Genomic DNA, 13,834 nt, shown 5'->3' with positions numbered 1-13,834 from the left:
AGATCTCCTTGAACCTGTGCCCGCTCAATAGCAAGCTCCCATACTCCGTAGCCCCAGCAGCAGTTCCCAGCCCCTTGGGATGTAGCGGCTGCTGTTTTGGTGCTGTTGCAACCCTGGGCACTGGGAAGCTCAGGATTGGGCTGCTAGTCAGTGAATGCGCCCAAAAGCGGTCTAGCTGGCAGCCCCATCCTATGTGTGCCTACTCAGAAGTCAGTCCCATTAGAGTTGATGGGGCTTACTCCCAGGAAAGCGTGGACAGGATTGCAGCCTCAGAGCCTCATCCTCTGCCTGTCCACTCAGAAGTTGGTCCCATCGCAGTCAATGGGGTTCACTCCCAGGTAAGTGTGGAGAGGATGGGGCTTCGAGGGCCCAGCCCCGTCCACCCTTCCAGCACTGGAGCAGCCACAGTGCGGCCCTGAGGCAAGGCCTGGAGGAGCCTTGGGGTACATGTATGGGGTACAAGCCATGATGTGTATGCGCAACCTTCTGATTTTAGGAATGGGTTATGTCAGAATGCCAGATGCAAGGGAGGGCACCAGGATGAGGTTTCTTGTTATCTGGTGTGCTCCCTGGGGCATTTGGTGGGCCGCTGTGAGATACAGGAAGCTGGACTAGATGGGCCTATGGCCTGATCCAGTGGGGCTGTTCTTATGTTCTTATGAGCCCCTCTGACGGGGTGCCAGGCACGTCCCGTGGGCAGTGCTGCGCTGGCACGGGCCCTAGAAGAGCCACGACCTGCAGACAGGTGCCAGCGCGTTCCAAGGGAGCGCCGTGCAGCAGTGTCAAGCCCCCCTTTGCAAGTTGCCCCGTGGGGGAGGGGCTCTGGAGAGTCCCTGGGCGCGGGGACATCTGGCAGCCCTGATCCCAGTCTAGACGGGCTGGGAGGCGCCTCTTCCCCCTCCCTCAGGGCGTCCGCGACTCTCCCCGCTGAGACCCCGCTAAGCCCCTCTCGCCCCTCCCCCCGCCAGCTGGCAGGACTTCGAAGCAGACGGTTGCAAATGGCGGTTGGAAGGGGCGGGGCGTGCAGGACGGGCAGCTGAGCACCCCAGGCGGGAGGAGTGGAGCGCCGAGCGCCTCGATGGACGAGGAATAAATGTCTCGCTGGGAGTCAGGCCGCCATTTTAGATGGGGAGCGGAGCGGGCAGCTGTGAGTGAGGGAGGGACGAGCCGGGCGCGGACGACGGTGACGTGCGGCGGGCAGGTACTGGCCAGGTTTCGCGCGCGGGGGGAGCCGGTGAAGAAGCGACGGGACGCTGCCGCCGCGTCGGGTCCTGTCTGCGCTGCGTCCTGCAGTGGCGGGGAGAAGGGCTCGAGTCCTGGCGGCGGCGTCGAGGCGCTGCCTGCCTGCGGGCAGTGCCTTGTCTGCTCCGTCCAGCCTCGACGGCTCCGGCGCTGCCCCCCGCCAGTGAGCTCCCGAGGAGTGTGAGGTCGCCGGCTGCTTCTCCTGGCCGCCTTCCCAGGTCTGGTGGAGGCGCCCCTTGCAGCAGCCCCTTCGCCTCTGCTTCTGACGGCGCTCCAGTTTCGGGCCCTTCCTGCTCCTGGTTGGCTGGTTTTCTGCTCCTTCCTCATTTGTATTTTGTGGTGGTGTTGTTGTTGTTTTGGGTCAGGGAGAGCGCGCCCTCCTGCCCTTTGGGGACATGGGGTGTGTGTGTTGTGAGTGCGTGTCCTGCCCTTTGGGGACATGGGGGTGTGTGTATGTCCTGCCCTTTAGGGGACCTAGGACACACACACTCACAACACACACACCCCTGTGTATGTGTCTGTCCTGCCTTTTAGAGGGCATGGGGTTGTGCGTGTTTGTGTTGTGTGTGTGTTCTGCCGTTTGGGGACATAGGGGTGTGTGTATGTCCTGCCCTTTAGGGGACCTAGGACTCACAACACACACACCGCTGTGTATGTGTCTGCCCTGCCTTTTAGGGGACAGAGGGGTGTGTGCGTGTGTGTCCTGCCCTTTAGGGGACATAGAGAGAGAGCAAGAGAGCGAGCAGGGCTGGCAACGTAGGCATCTGTCTCGCGGCGTCCAACAACGCGATGCAGCGGGTCCTCCTCTTTATTGACAAGGGTGGGAATTGATGCCGCCGCCGCCGCCGCCGCCGCCGCCTCCGTCCAGTGCCGGCGAGTTGGCGCTTTCTGCCCGTGCGGGGTTGGTGTTGGTAAACTGCGCCTGGCTGTAGCTGTGGCCGTAGCCGGCCACCCACCGATCCCGCAGGGAGTCCCCACCCAGGGTCCGTCTGGTGCTTTAGTTCTTTCTTCGTGCCACGAGCCGATCAAGTGCGGGATGATCTGGTTCCTGCGCTGCCTGTGCGAAATGCGCTTGAAATCGTTTTGTTTAGGCGATTAGGAGCTCTCACGCATGAGGTCATCGGTGTGTGTGTGGGGGGGGGGATGTGTGGAGGTTGCAAGGATGGGGATTCCCACAGCTGTCCGTATGATCCAGTTGTGGTTAGTTTCAGGTCGGTGGAAAAGAGGAGGGAACTGGAGCTCTTCTGCAATTGCACGCACAGGGATAGAAAGAGCATGAAGGTGAATCTGGGTCTGCAGGGCGGGCAGAAAATACGTGGCAAGAACTGAACAGTCTGATGTCTAGCACTTATTTTTGTGGAAAAAAACAAGAAATCTTTAAATCTGCCGTATTCAGATGTTTTGATTTTTGCAATAACTGGTCTTGGCTAGCCTGTGATCCACACAGTTCAGGTAATGCGAATCAAGCTGTTGATGATTATACAAATAGACTGGCCTTGAATTCATTTTGGCTGGTTTTTGCTTTGAATAGGACAATAATACTTGTGTGGAGCAGAATGTGATTTCTCTGTATGTGTCTGTGTAGTGTAGTATTAATGGTTAATGATATTGAAGTCCAATTAGTGTTTACTTAGGAGTAAGTTGTGCTGTTTTCAACTGAATCTGCTTTAAATAGCAAGATTAAATTGTAATTCTGGCAAGCAGATATGTTTGAATGTGTTATATCTGTCTATTCTAGGAGAGAGCATAGCTTTGAGAGAGAACATTGCCTCCTATAGAGCACATGCCTTGCATATATATGGACTGAGATCCAGTTGCTGGTATCTCTAGTTAAAGGATATTGAATGGTACAGCTTCAAAAGGCATCTTGGGAGAGATGCTGCTAGGCAAAATAGACACTAGTGAGCTAAGGTAGGCCAGTGCCTTCTCTTGACCCAAGGCTACTTTATATATTCATGTTTAGCAAGACTGCTTCAGCACAAATTTGAAGTGCGTAACATGCATCAAAACATTAGTAGACTTGTTGGGTGAGGGTCTAATAAGCTCAGTTGCTGTTCAAATGTAGTAATGGACAGAGATCAGTTAGGCAAGCTGTCTCTTCTGTTCCAATAATTACAATAAAATGTCATTGGCTTATTTGTATTGGAGACTACTTGAAGTGAATACTTGCTGTGCCAAAAAATGTGTTTCAGGTGGCTTGGTTCCTGCTATTTTGGGGAATATTTTATATAAATAGCTATTTTATTTAAGAACAAAAACAATCTGCTGCATAGGTCTGCATTTTTCTCAATAATTAGCCAGTGATGTCCCAAAGCAATTAATGTGTTTTATTATTTTACTGGATAAAAGCATTTATGGAGTCTACACCCTCTATAAGCATTAAAAGTGATAAAAACTGAAGGTTGTGAATAATTCTTTCAGAATTTTGAGGATTGGTTATCATGTCTAAAGGGCAACAGAAATATGTATTCATTGAAAAGTGTAGCCACGGTCAGGCATTTTAAAGAAATTATTGCTTATTTTTTAAGACCAAAAATTAACATTGAAGTCTTCAATTATAATAGAAATATACTGTTTCTTTGAGCAGTGCAATAACACACTTGGGTTCCTGAGTTCATTTGCAGTTTAATCTGAGCTATATGGTGGTAACGTTAGAGCAGGCACTACAGGAGAAGCCTGCCTATCTGCACAAAGGAGCAAAGAATATAAATATGAGCAATTTTGAATAAAAGATGACTACCCAATTTTAAATTTTCCAGAGCTGTGGATGTTTGGTTTTTCGGTTTGGTATATTTGTTTCGTTTAACATTAGTTTGCAGAATCCATTTTGTAAAATGAAGCTGTGTGTGTGTGTTTTGCTGGAATTCTCTTATGCTGCAACCCTGTAATATTTTTTTCTGAGAGTAAATTCCATTGAACAAACTTGGACTTACTTTTGAGTAGCCATGCATAGAATTGTGCTGTAAGACTAGTGCTTGGCAGCACTTGATGTTGCGGTATATCTGAGGTAGAGTTCTGGCAATTTTACTAAAGTTCTGTCAATTAGCAGTGTACTCTATTTACTGCGCATAATACTATATATCTTAACATTTAGGGCACACATATTTTTTGATTGCAAAAAGAGGGAAATTGGTTGACTGAATTGCTAGATGGGTGTGGTGTTAAATCTGGTTTAGGATTTTAGACATTAAGGGCCTCAGTGTTGCTTTTTTAATTTTATAGGGGAGTGTGAGCTAAATACTGAAATCTGTCTTAGGGAATGGAATCCTGACCCACTGGGTAGGTAAATGCTAAAGATGGGGGTGAAGGGAGTCTAGGCACCAGAGAAAAGAATTGTTAGCTTTAGGAAGATAACATATTCTCTGTGTTTTCTGTTTTACACTCGTTCTTTAACCAGGTGTAGAGATAGCACCCTAGTTCTTATCTTAACGTTTACTTTCTGCTGTTAATTTAATAACAGCATAGTGTAAACTATACATCTTTTTGTTAACAGTGAAACAATTTTTTCCCCTGGCTATAGTGTGCAGTATTTATCTCTTAGCTGCAGTGGAGATAAGTGAGTGGACTCAAGTTTGTATCAGCAATCCTGAATGTTGCAATTGTTATACATTTATGTTAATAGAGCATACTTGTTTGACTCTAATATTTTATTTAGCTTGCACAATTGTTTTAATTTTTTAATGAATTTAGAAGGAGAATATGATTATGTATTGATGAGCAATAGATATCTGTAGGCAGAAGGATTTGGACTTTTTTTGCAAATCATTTATAGTTTATAAGCAGCAAAGATAAACTGTCAGTATCTTTTCTCTTTCTCCTTCCTCCAGTAACCAAGATTTATAAACACTCTACCAGCCTTCTTTAAATATATTTGGTAGCTCATATATTAGGTACTGTACTCTGTGTGATACGGAATGAATACTGCCATTCATGTTCTTACTGAGTGTAAGGTGTGTATATGGGAAGGTACAGATACCTTGAAGAATGTTATATTTGTAAGAAATACTGTTGGAAAACTTGACTCAGGTGAGGCAGAAGATGGTGAATTTGTGTTTGGAGATTCTGTGCTTTCTACTTGACTTCAGCTTGTACAGTGTTTTAAAGCTGAATAAGTAAAATCTGCCTGCCTCCATTTATTTCAGGCAGCCCCAACCTGTGACCAACCAAACTAAATGCAGCCCACCACATGTTGTGGCCTGCCAGATGGCTGACAACTCTCCTGTTGTTGCAGTCCCAGGCATACAGCTTGTATAGAAAGGTTATTGTGTGGTTGTTGGGTTGCATTTGTTTTGGAGGATCACAAGTCATGCAAGATTTATCTGTACTTTGGAAGGTGTTTTTGCTGCTTCTGTAATAGAAATAGATTTTATACTAGCGTTTTGCTGCTTCTATAGTGTATTTTTACTATGATATGCTTGAATCAAACAATAAACAGGGAAAGATAAGTTTTTAAAAATGAAAAACGCATGTTTATATGTTGAGGGAACCAAAAGATAACTCTAGAATGAGCAGTAATATAAGAAAATATAAAAGGCAGATTTTCTTTCTTGGCCTTTTTCTTTCTTCACTATAGAGTTCATGTATATGTAACCAAGGAGTTATAAAAAGAAAGCCAGCTGATGTTGCAGTCTGAGTAGTAGTCATATAGTGGAAAGATTCTTCTTTGGCATCTTCAGTAGTGTTATTTTTACCTATTCCAGTAGATCTGTCCTTGTATTTTTAAGTTAAAGTACAGTAACTGAAATTAGTTTTACTTGCATTTATAACCAGAAGAAGGTTCAGCGGTAAGGGGGATTGTTGGAATTGGCAGATCAATACACTTTTATGCCTTTGAACATTGCATAGGAAGGAGTGAAATGATATGATTTTTAAAAATTCTGTTGAGTGTGATACAATTTTGGGGTTTGATTTCTCATGTTAGAGCCTGTTTGCCTTCAGGCCTGGGGGGGGGGGCATGTGAAATCCCCAGGGCCCAGGCTTCTAGGAGGCCCAGGCCATGAGAAACAAACTATATAGTGCAAAACAAATTTATTGCAAAATAAATAAAGATGGAGGCCCAATCAGGCATCTTGTCCTGGCCCAGTGCCAGCCCTCAGCAGCCCTATTTGTCTTCAGTCTTAGGGAATACCTATATCAAAATCAGTGTTGGTTTTATAAGTGCTGATACCCCTGCTAACTGGGCGAAGAGGCACTTTTTCAAGTGGTTCACATTTAATATTTAGCAGGGGGATTGTAACTGTCCTCCTTCACCCCAGCGCAGTGTCTTTTCTAGTGGCTATTGCTGGTGTTTCTTCTATAACTTTTAAAATTTGGGACAAGGGTTCATTTGTTTTTTCTCTGTAAACTGTATTGTGAACTTTTTTATTGAAACAGTATAGACATTGTTGGCAACCTTCAGTCTCGAGAGACTATGGTATCGCGCTCTGAAAGGTGGTTTTGGAACATCGACTAGTGTGGCTGAAAAGGCCAATTCGGGAGTGACAATCCCTTCCACAACGGGAGCAAGTGCAGTCTGTGCCTGGTCTGTCTCCCTGGTTATGGGCCTTCCTTATTTGCCTCTTAGCCTCAGACTGTTGGCCAAGTGTCTCTTCAAACTGGGAAAGGCCATGCTGCACAGCCTGCCTCCAAGCAGGGCGCTTCCCTTGTACGAGTTCTCCATAGAGGAGATCCTTTGGGATCCGGCCATCATCCATTCTCACGACATGACCGAGCCAACGCAGGCTCGGTATATAAATATATAACAGTATATAAATATTCTTAATAATAAATGCTCTAAAATACAGAACTTTGATCCCTGTAGCTACAGTAAATTTATATAGCACTTTAGAATGTTTAAATTGCTTCACATACAGTAGCTCAGTAACAGCAACTCTGCAAGGTAGGTTGGTATTTGTATCCTCACATAGCAGATGGGACGGGCAGACTGAGTTATACTGGCTTGTCTGCCTGCCTTTGTGAGCTCATGGTTGAGGCAGGATTTGAATTGGGGACCAGGGCAGGTTTCCTGACTCACAAGCTTAACCACAATAGTTCACTAACTCTCTCTATTGTGGCAATTGACTAATTTAGGTAGACCTTCAGGGAGGTGTACACCAGCTGTTCTGTTGGATGAAAAGACTGAATTAATTAGAGACTTTGGAAGCTAGACTTCATCTGGGAATATGTTTGCATGTGCATTTATTTCCTGACTGACTAGTCTTGAATCTAGATTCTTGCTTTAACGATAGCTAGTTCTTTATAGAAATGATTAATCTTTTGCTTTTCTTAAACCATACTAAAACTATGGAAAGCCATCCCATATCTCTCTGTAAGTGGTTTTTGTGATTGTTATAGGTTAGAGTACAGAATGAATGGCTCTCTCCTGTGGGATGATGAGAAATGCCTCCAAGTATATTCTCCACAAATTAGTGGTGCACTTTCTTGCAGTATCTTAGAATGCATTCGGCGTGTGCATTAAGACCTAGAATTCACACAACTTTTTGTATAAATGCTGTATGAATGTGTACGCGATTCTTATTCTTCCATTTGTTCACCTGAACAAGTGCAGGTGAGTCTGACAGCCATTCTTTAATTGAAACGGGCAGAAAAGCACCGCACACACCCGCCTATAAGTTGACCCCACGGATAAGCCGAGGGCAGGCTTTGAGCCAACAACCATGGAATTTTCTATGACCCTCGGATAAGTTGGGGGCTAAACTTAGGGGGGTGTCTGACTATAGTTTTGTCTGATTTTACTTGAGGCCAGATCCTGAAAAATAACCCACCACTAATTGTTACATAAGAACTGTAGTCTCTAATTTATTAAAAACATAGTAAAAGATCATAAGATACATTTTTATTCTTTTTAAATTCTGGTCTTCTTCACCTTTTTGTAAACACTGTCAGAGTAAGTGCACTGTAAACAGCATACCAGTAAAACAGTGGTTCCCAACCTGGTATTCATGTACTCCCAGGGACACTCAAAGGACCTTTAGGGGTACTTGAAAAAGAATGGAATGAGCTCCAGAATGGCTTGCAAGACAGGAATGCCTTGCAAGGACCAGCAAGGCAGGAAGGGAGGTAGCTAGTTGGCTGTGAAAGCCCCACCAATAGCTAGTTTTTGGTCATCAATTCATCTATGAACCAGTGATAGAAACCAGCACAGTAAAAAAGCTGAAACATAATATGGAAAGTGATCAATCACCCAGAATTTCTCAGCACACTTCTGGTGCAAAACAGTGCAAAGGCAGAGTCTTCTGTTCTTCAAACAGATAAAAAGAGAAAACACTGTGATAAATACATGAAGTCGGGGCTTTCATATAGAGGAGATGAGGGCTTGTATTGTTAATTACAAACATTTTGCTAATATGAAGGGTACAATTTATGGAAATAGGCAGCCAAGGGATATGCAAATGAAAAAGGTTGGGAACCACTGCAGGAGAACCAGGAATCAAATCCACTTTTTAGGTGTCTGGTGTGTTAAGCCAGAAGCTCTATGCACAACATGCAACCCATAACACATAACTGGGAGTGTGCAATTCAATTCACAGCAGAGAGATGCAGCTGCATATTATTTGCAACCCTTTTTACTCAGAAGTAGACCCACTGCTTTCCATGGGTGCTATTCTTAAGTAATGGTGCACTGAATTGTAGCCTGCTTCAGATGGAAAGGAGGATTCCCATCCTGGTGTTTCAAAAAACAGACGTGCTTTGCAAGCATTTGGCAGCATTTGGCAGCATTTGGCAGCATTTGCAAAGCAGAACCAGGCTGCAGCAGAAGGAAAGAGAATAAAAAGTTAACAAATTGCTTCTAAGGAGCTGTGCCTGCCTGCTGCTTGAGAAACTTGGCGCCTTTCTGTCTGCCACTTGAGAAACCAAACTTTTCAGAGTTGAAAGGCTCTGCCCTCGATTGACCCGGAGATAAGGCGAAGTGATAATTGGAGCTTGATTACTTGGCAAAAATTTCACTACTATAAGCGAGTATCTATGGTACTTCCACAGACATGGGAATTTAACAGTTTGTGATTTCCTGTTTCATATACTATTTTTGTCCATAGGATTTCTGTGGAGAGAGAGAAGAATGTGTTGTGAATGGTCCCTTATCACAAGCCAGGTGCAAGCGTTTCAGAAGTAGGAACATCTTTATCCTCTGGCACTACTATGATAGGCCAATTTAGAACCAGTTTGGTGATGTATGATAGTATGAATGGTTCATTTATTATGAAAAGTCTTTCCTATTTATCTTTTGGTAAGCACGGCAGGTTTATTTTGATTTCGTACTAGGCTTGGTAATGTTATCCAATGGGTTTTATTAGAGTGCAGTAGTTTTGATGTTTTAAAAGAACAGCATCACGAACTTTGTAAGATGTACTTTGAATACACAGTACAGGTGATGCCTCGGTATCCACTGATTTGACTTACCACTGATACAACATTTAAATGCCTTTTAACAAAGGAAAAAAAAGACCAGAATCCAAGTTCCTACCTTCCTGCTGTTAAACTGCACCAGTTGCAAGCTTCTCGGGGTTTAGTATAGCTTAAGACCTACTTCTGGGTTTCTTGCTCCTCCAGTCTCATCCCAGAATGCATCGCTATAGATGCTATACCTCATTCAGCCACTAGGATAGGGTGAATAATGGAATAACAACATAAGAACAGCACCACTGGATCAGGCCATAGGCCCATTTAGTCCAGCTTCCTGTATCTCACAGCGGCCCACCAAATGCCCCAGGGAGCACACCAGATAACAAGAGACCTCATCCTGGTGCCCTCCCTTGCATCTGGCATTCTGACATAACCCATTTCTAAAATCAGAAGGTTGCGCATACACATCATGGCTTGTACCCCATGATGGATTTTTCCTCCAGAAACTTGTCCAATCCCCTTTTAAAGGCGTCTAGGCTAGACGCCAGCACCACATCCTGTGGCAAGGAGTTCCACAGACTGACCACACGCTGAGTAAAGAAATATTTTCTTTTGTCTGTCCTAACCTGCCCAACACTCAATTTTAGTGGATGTCCCCTGGTTCTGGTATTATGTGAGAGTGTAAAGAGCATCTCCCTATCCACTCTGTCCATCCCCTGCATAATTTTGTATGTCTCAATCATGTCCCCCCTCAGGCGTCTCTTTTCTAGGCTGAAGAGGCCCAAACGCCATAGCCTTTCCTCATAAGGAAGGTGCCCCAGCCCCGTAATCATCTTAGTCGCTCTCTTTTGCACCTTTTCCATTGCCACTGTGTCTTTTTTGAGATGCGGCGACCAGAACTGTACTCAATACTCCAGGTGTGGCCTTACCATAGATTTGTACAACGGCATTATAATACTAGCCGTTTTGTTCTCAATACCCTTCCTAATGATCCCAAGCATAGAATTAGCCTTCTTCACTGCCGCCGCACATTGGGTCGACACTTTCATCGACCTATCCACCACCACCCCAAGATCTCTCTCCTAATCTGTCACAGACAGCTGAGAACCCATCAGCCTATATCTAAAGTTTTGATTTTTTGCCCCAATGTGCATGACTTTACACTTAGCGCATCTGCCATTTTGCTGCCCATTCTGCCAGTCTGGAGAGATCCTTCTGGAGCTCCTCACAATCACTTCTGGTCTTCACCACTCAGAAAGGTTTGGTGTCTTCTGCAAACTTAGCCACTTCACTGCTCAACCCTGTCTCCAGGTCATTTATGAAGAGGTTGAAAAGCACTGGTCCCAGGACAGATCCTTGGGGCACACCGCTTTTCACCTCTCTCCATTGTGAAAATTGCCCATTGACACCCACTCTCTGCTTCCTGGCCTCCAACCAGGAGGACCAGGAGGACCTCAATCCACGAGAGGACCTGCCTCTAATTCCCTGACTGTGGAGTTTTTTCAGTAGCCTTTGGTGAGAGACCGTGTCAAACGCCTTCTGAAAGTCCAGATATATATTGTCCACGGGTTCTCCCACATCCACATGCCTGTTGAACTTTTCAAAGAATTCTATAAGGTTCGTGAGGCAAGACTTACCCTTACAGAAGCCATGCTGACTCTCCCTCAGCAAGGCCTGTTCGTCTATGTGTTTTGAGATCCTATCTTTGATGAGGCATTCCACCATCTTACCCGGTATGGATGTTAGGCTGACCGGCCTATAGTTTCCCAGGTCCCCCCTCTTTCCCTTTTTAAAAATAGGCGTGACATTTGCTATCCTCCAATCTTCTGGCACTGTGGCCATTTTGAGGGACAAGTTGCATACCTTAGTCAAGAGATCTGCAACTTCATTCTTCAATTCCTTAATAACTCTTGGGTGGATGCCATCAGGGCCTGGTGACTTATTGATCTTTAATTTATCAATGAGGTCTGAAACATCTTCTCTTTTAACCTCTATCTGACTTAACTCCTCGGTCAGGAGGGGCCATTCAGGCAGCGGTATCTGCCTGAGGTCTTCTGCCGTGAAGACAGATTCAAAGAACGCATTTAATTTCTCTGCCATCTCTAAGTCTCCTTTTATCTCCCCTTTCCCTCCCTCACCATCCAGAAGGCCAACCGCTTCTCCGGCAGGTTTCCTGCTTCTAACATATTTGAAGAAGCTTTTATTATTCCCCTTAATGTTGCTGGCCATGCGTTCCTCATAGTCTCACTTGGCCTCCCGTATCACCTTCTTACATTTCTTTTGCCACAGTTTATGTTCCTTTTTATTCTCCTCATTAGGGCAAGACTTCCATTTATGGAAGGAAGCTTCCTTGCCCTTCACAGCCTCTCTAACTTGGCTGGTTAGCCATGCGGGCACCCTCCTGGATTTAGTGGAACCCTTCTTTCTTTGCGGTATACACCTCTGCTGGGCCTCTATTACTGTTGTTTTAAGCAGCCTCCATGCACTCTGGAGAGATTGGACTCTTTTTACCCTCCCTTTCAACCTCCTTCTAACCAGCCTCCTCATTTGGGGGAAGTCTACCCGTCGGAAGTCAAGGGTTTTTGTTAGAGATTTGCCTGGTATTCTTCCCCCAACGTGCATGTCAAAACGGATCGCAGCATGATCACTGTTCCCCAATGGCTCAGTAACGTTTACATCTCTAACCAGGTCCTGTGTACCGCACAATATTAAATCCAGAGTCACCTGCCCTCTGGTGGGCTCTGTGACTAGCTGCTCTAAGCCACAGTCATTTAGCACGTCAAGAAATCCGGTTTCCTTATCGTGACCAGAACACAAATTGACCCAGTCAATATGAGGATAATTGAAGTCCCCCATGATTACAACCCTGTCCCTCCTTGTCACCTCCCTGATCTGTTTCCTCATTTCAAGGTCCCCATCCGATTTCTGGTCTGGAGGACGATAGCACGCCCCCAGTATTACATCGCTGCACAAGCCTGGTAATTTAACCCACAGAGATTCTGCGGTGGAGTCGGACCCACCTTCAATCTCTACTTTGCTGGATTCTATCCCTTCCTTGACATAAAGGGCCACCCCACCTCCAACACGCCCCGCCTGTCCCTCATGTAGAGTTTATAGCCCGGGATTACAGTATCCCACTGATTCTCCGCATTCCACCAGGTTTCCGTTATGCCCACTATGTCAATGTTTTCCCTTGTCACCAGACATTCCAGTTCTCCCACCTTTGCTCGTAGACTTCGGGCATTCGCATAAAAGCATTTGTACACGGAATGCCCCAGGATGGGCTGCTTATTCGCTCCTTTGTCCCCGCATCCTCTCATTGTGCCAAACCGTCTATCACATCCCATCACGCTACCTTTCCCAATTTCTTCTCCTACCCTGCCTTTGTCTTGTCGTTCTCTAACCTCCCCATCCTCATCCCATAGGGATGAGGAGTCCCAAACCGGATGCCCCTCGGCTCCAGTCGGCCTTCCCCCAGGGATCAGTTTAAAAGCTGCTCTGCCCCCTTTTTAATGTTATGCGCCAGCAGTCTGGTTCCATTCTGCTTCAAGTGGAGCCCGTCCCTCTTGTACAGGCCCCGCTTGTCCCAAAACGTTCCCCAGTGCCTAACGAATCTAAACCCCTCCTCCCTACACCACCGTCTCATCCACGCATTGAGACCCCTGATCTCCGCCTGCCTAGCTGGCCCTGCCCGTGGAACAGGCAGCACTTCAGAGAACGCTACCTTTGAGGTCCTGGCTTTCAGCTTCCTGCCTAAGAGCCTAAATTTGGCCTCCAGGAATCTAATGGAATGAAATTTTTCCATAAAGAGCAATGGTGGAGCAAGAAATGTGGAAGTGGGTCTTTTAAGCTATTTTTCCTCTGATTTTTTTTTTTATCTACTGGGGGTTCCAGAATGGAATGGATAATGAGGCATGACTTGTTTAGCCCCATAGTCCTCAATGTACAGTGTTCTACTGTATAGAAGTGAGAGATTTAGTAGAGTGAAGCATTACATAATGTTTTGTTAAAATTGTCTCTATTCTTTAAACTTAACATGGCTCAAGCGCTATGCCTTCATACAGCATATCTCTGATTTCCGTTTATCATTAGAGGTGTTTCTTGTAAGATAGGATTAAAGCCTAAGTCTTACTGAACACAATAAGCTTGCTTCTGAGTAACATGACACCATTTTCAAACACCTCTAACACTAAAAAGAGAATGAAGGTTGCTGTTTATTACCTGTGGGGTCTTTGACCTATTCCTGTAT

General features: G+C 45.4%; 1 protein-coding gene across 4 annotated transcripts in view; it reads left to right on the top strand.

Annotated features, from left to right (window-relative positions):
* Nucleotides 1–1,083: 1,083 nt before the first annotated feature.
* Nucleotides 1,084–13,834, top strand: part of RAF1 (Raf-1 proto-oncogene, serine/threonine kinase) — a 61,254-nt gene continuing 48,503 nt past the window's right edge. The window contains exon 1 of one of the 4 annotated variants that reach the window (XM_066618114.1): nt 1,084–1,201. The gene's annotated coding sequence lies outside the window, so the exon portion shown is untranslated. Of the gene's footprint in view, nt 1,202–1,523; nt 1,542–13,834 lie in introns of those variants that run through there. The other 3 variants (XM_066618118.1, XM_066618117.1, XM_066618115.1) reach the window with 3 other exon arrangements.

Source organism: Tiliqua scincoides, chromosome 2 (genome assembly GCF_035046505.1).
Source record: "Tiliqua scincoides isolate rTilSci1 chromosome 2, rTilSci1.hap2, whole genome shotgun sequence".
NCBI classification, from domain to species: domain Eukaryota; kingdom Metazoa; phylum Chordata; class Lepidosauria; order Squamata; family Scincidae; genus Tiliqua; species Tiliqua scincoides.
The sequence above is the reverse complement of the archived record's forward strand: the minus strand, read 5'-3'. Positions and strand labels throughout refer to the sequence as shown.